Below are 5221 nucleotides of genomic sequence, written 5' to 3' on the forward strand. Positions count from 1 at the left end.
ACTCTGCCCTGAAGGCCAGCATCCCGGAGTCGCCTCTTCACTGTAGACGTTGACACTGGCGTTTTGCGGGTACTATTTAATGAAGCTGCCAGTTGAGGACCTGTCAGGCTTCTATTTCTCAAACTAGAGACTCTAATGTACTTTTCTTGTTGCTCAGTTGTGCAGCGGGGCCTCCCACTTCTCTTTCTACTCTGGTTAGAGCCTGTTTGTGCAGTCCTCTGAAGGGAGTAGTACACACCGTTGTAGGAAATCTTCCGTTTCTTGGCAATTTCTCGCATGGAATAGCCTTCATTTCTAAGAACAAGAATAGACTGTCGAGTTTCACATGAAAGCTCTGTTTTTCTAGCCATTTTTGGAGTTTAATCGAACCCACAAATGTAATGCTCCAGATTGTCAACTAGCTCAAAGGAAGGTCAGTTTTATAGCTCCTCTAAACAGCAAAACTGTTTACAGCGGTGCTAACATAATTGCACAAGGGTTTTCAAGTGTTTTCTAATCATCCATTAGCCTTCTAACACAGTTAGCAAACACAATGTACCATTAGAACACTGGCGTGATGGTTGCTGGAAATGGGCCTCTATACACCTATGTAGATATTGCATAAACCAGACGTTTGCAGCTAGAATAGTCATTTACCACATTAAAAATGTATAGAGTGTATTCCTGATTAATTTAATGTTATCTTCATTGAAAAAAACTGTGCTTTTCTTGCAAAAATAAGGAAATTTCTAAGTGACCCTAAACTTTTGAACGGTAGTGTATATATATATATATATAAGAGTAGGGCAGATAGAGAAGAAAGCAACACACGTCTCCTGCTGATCCAACAGCATAGGGAAGAAAAAAAGCAAAAGCCTTTTGTAATTTTCCATCAAAGCTTCATATCTTTTGACATCCGCCCCGTGTTTGAGATGATACCTGTAATCTTCTATAATAAATACTTGCTGAAGATGTTTGCGCCTCTACAAATACAGCAAGAAACACTAAATTCAGTAGATTTCCCGATATTGAAGTTAAAAATTCCTTTAAACCTCAGTACGACCCAATGTTCCTCATAGTGTTGATGGGCTGCGGTATATTGGCCCTATTAGGGCATACCCAGACGTGGCGTATTTCTTCCGCAACTGTCCGCATCAATGCCGCACAGAATCTGCGTTGCAGATTCTGCGGCGGATCTGCCCAAAATGTGCAGTAAATTGATGCGGACTAGCCGCTGCGTATTGAGGTGAATGTACTTCCCTTCTCTCTATCAGTGCAGGATAGAGAGAAGGGACAGCCCTTTCCCTAGTGAAAGTAAAATAATTTCATACTTACCGACCGTTGTCTTGGTGACGCGTCCCTCTTTCGGCATCCAGCCCGACCTCCCTGGATGACGCGGCAGTCCATGTGACCGCTGCAGCCTGTGATTGGCCTGTGATTGGCTGCAGCCTGTGATTGGCCTGTGATTGGCTGCAGCCGTCACTTAGACTGAAATGTCATCCAGGGAAGCCGGACTGGAGGAAGAAGCAGGGCGTTCTCGGTAAATATGAACTTCTATTTTTTTTACAGGTTGATGTATCTTGTGATTGGTAGTCACTGTCCAGGGTGCTGAAACAGTTACTGCCGATCGCTTAACTCTTTCAGCACCCTGGACAGTGACTATTTACTGACGTCGCCTAGCAACACTCCCGTAATGAGTCCGCAACCAGTCCGCCACACGTCCGCAACAACCATTGTATGCTGCGGACACCAAATTCCGCACCGCAGCCTATGCTCCGCAGCGGAATTGTCCGCAACGTGCAAACGAATCCTACTAAAAAGAAGTGGAAGGCAATGGAGAAACGGGTCCGCTGCGGATTTCCAGAGCAATTTCGCCACGTCTGGCCATGCCCTTAGGGAGAATTCTGCGGCCGCCCTACAGGATAGAGAAATAGAGAAATACAAACAAAGGGGGAAGATCCCGCGCCTGATAGTGTAGTAGTTTATACAATTAACCAGATAAAAGTCAATACTCAGTACTTACGTCGTGTTCCCACATACCGTAAATGCTTTGGAATTTTCGCAACGGAATTCTGTGCGGGAATTCCGCAGCATTTAAAATAGCAGCAAAGTGAATGGCCCATGGACTTTAATGGGGAGCAGAAATTCTGTAACAGATTTATGTTGTGTTTTTTTACAGCGTTTACGCAGCAGAAACACAGTAAAAAAATGCTGGAAATCCGCAGGTGCACATATACTTTGCTAGGACCAATGTTTAACACTCAAATCCACAGGTAAAACCGCTGCGGAAAAAACTGAGCATTTCCGCAGCAATATGAGCAGGAAAAACACACTATTTGGTGCGGATTTCGGTGAAAGATTTACCAGCGTTTTTCTAGAGATTCTGCTGCAGATTTTCTGTTTCTGAGTACATACCCTTAGGGCTTGTCCACGCACAACGAAATTGCTGCAGAAAATTTCCGCAGCAATTCCGTTGAAAAACGCAGACATTTCTTGCGGCTTTTACGGCAGAAAATGGTGCGTATTTTGCTGCGTTTTTCCCAATGTTGGGAGATGGTGACGTCTCTGAAAAATGCAGCAAATCAGTCCACTTTCTGCAGCAGGAATTGACATGCTGCGGTCCAAAAAATACACCCTGCAGTAAATTTCTGCGCAATATATTTACGCAGCATGTGGATGAGGTTTGTTAAATCTCACCCACTTTGCTGCTACTGTATTCTGCTGCGTTTTTTCTGTCCGAATTTCCAGCCGTAAAAAACGCGTCAATTCCGCAGCGTGTGGACAAGCCCTTACACAAAGCCATATGGGGGAAAAACTACTTGTCTAAGAGTAAGGCCACATGGAGCGGCCCTGACACGGTCGCAATGAGGCCAACAACTGCGCTAGGAGCAGCTGTCAAATACCTCGTTAAGGAGTATTCCAGTTAAATGCGCATGCGCTGGAGATAGCTGAGTGCAGTCTTGGGCTTTTTCCGGCGCTGCCATAGAGAATGAATCGGGGGTAAGTTGTTGTAATTTGCAAAATCGTGCGGCCATAAAGGGTGTATTAATTCATGGACGCACGATTTTGCAGATAAAGGGACGGTTTACCCACGTTAACGTGCGGCCACTAACAGGCTGTTTGACAGCCGCACCGAACATGGTGCTGGCGCGGTTGTTAGCCGTGTTGCGACCGTGTCAGGGCCGCTCCGTGTGGCCTTACCCTAATTCTTCTGGATCTCGCTGGTTCACCTTCTCCTCTGGGTGTGGTGGAGATAGAAGGAAATTCCACGTTTCTCCATAGTAAATAAAAATGTTTTATTCTTTTTATTTTTTAGAGGTATTTAAAAGATATAAAAGAGCTCGACGTTTCGCAATACACAGATTACTTCATCAGGACTCTGACCACAAGTTGAACTGGTGGTCTCTTAAATAGTTCTAAACAAAAGGGGAGGAGTTATCATAACTCCACCTTCTTTTTGCATATAAACCTTATAGAATATTATAAAACACTATAAACTGTAAAAAACATAAAACCATCATAGGATTAGAGATATCGGTACAGTTCCCTCCATGTAGTGAAAATCTATATACCATACAAATCGCATACTGTAATGTAATGGCATTTATGTATTGGCGTCTTTATCTGCATACGGTGCATGCACCAAATTCATTGGACTTCCCTTTACAGTCCTTGTATTTCCTACGATCCCTGTAATATGCTGGATAAGGAATCTACCTCCAAATGTTATACTGTTTTTACTCTATTTTATACAAATTTATTCTCATTCAGCTGCATGGGTTTCCAGCGCGCTGCGTGGAGAATGCGCAGTCTGATAAATTGGGATTGCTGGGATTTGTGGTTCTAATACATTCTCATAGACCGGGGTTTGATCCAGATTGAATATAGGATCGTATAGTTACATGATCCCTGATATCACTACCCTGACTAAACACCCGGGCATTATGATCACATCAGAGCCCGGGTCCACTGGAAGATCCTCTCATTTTCCGATGGGCCATTCCGACCCTGATTTTGATGAAAATACATCAAAAGTATTCAGGTCACTAATATATATATATATATATATATATATATATATATATATATATATATATATATATATATATATATATCTCTTACCTGTTACAAAGCTCCAAATCCCCCCGTGTAGACAAAGAGTAAAAGTTTGGCTGGTTGCTGCGACCACTAGGGGGAGCTTTAGAGCTTACAGAGTACTGTTCATGTACATTTAACTCATAGTAAAACAGTATGTCGTAAGCTCCATAGGGAAACATTGTAGTTGTGTGTCAGTATCGGAATTTGCGAATTTACCGCTATACAGTTACCAGATTTTTTACAATTGTCGCAAGTCGGCCATCACCATTTTCCTCATAGAGAAACTTTTATAGACTCCATCCAGCGACCAAAAGTCACAGTGTACTTTACAAGAACTGTCAAAAAATGTAGCAGAGCTGAGTTTGTCAACCTAGGCCAGCTTAGTTTACCACTTGGCCCTGGCTTATCGTAATATCCTGATGTGTGGTTTTCAATAGGACTGCAGATAAACCTAGTTATCTCAGATACTCACATAACAAGTAATTATAGTAACCTACGAACCTCAATGGGGGATGGGTAGATCGGAGCTGCATTGTAGATTGATTTTCTTGTAGGAATGACTCAGTGTTTAGAGAATAAATACTTTAATACACACAAGTTCTGCTAATATCATATGGACATTTCACAATAGAAAGAAACGGTCTATGTTACATTCCTATTAAACATGTAGCGATCATTTATCTACGTCTCCTGTTGTAGTCGTAGTCAGTATTCCTCTCTTCAGATTCTGAAAAACAATGTGATAATTAAGATTACATCAGTATTTTGTAGGTTCTCGATTTGCTGTTTTGACTCTTCATGGTACATAACATTGAGTTACCCCTAATATAAACTATCATGGTGTAGAAAATACTGCAAATATATACGTCATAGTCATAAGATATCTGGCCCCCATTTTTTTGTATTAGCGTCAGTTCACACGTTGCATAAATACTGCGGAATTCGTTGCGGGAAAATACACAGCAAATACAGTAGCAGCAAAGTGGATAAGATAGAACAAATCTCCACGCGCTGCGTAAATACTGAGTAGAAAAACGGCTCAGAAAGTGACCTGCGGTTCAGAATTGTATTCCGCAGCATGTCAATTGTATTTGCGTAAACGCTGCTTATTTGTTGCTGGTTTTCCTCGTATTGCTGCAGAAAC

Source organism: Rhinoderma darwinii, chromosome 5, assembly GCF_050947455.1.
Source record: "Rhinoderma darwinii isolate aRhiDar2 chromosome 5, aRhiDar2.hap1, whole genome shotgun sequence".
Classification (NCBI taxonomy): Eukaryota; Metazoa; Chordata; class Amphibia; order Anura; family Rhinodermatidae; genus Rhinoderma; species Rhinoderma darwinii.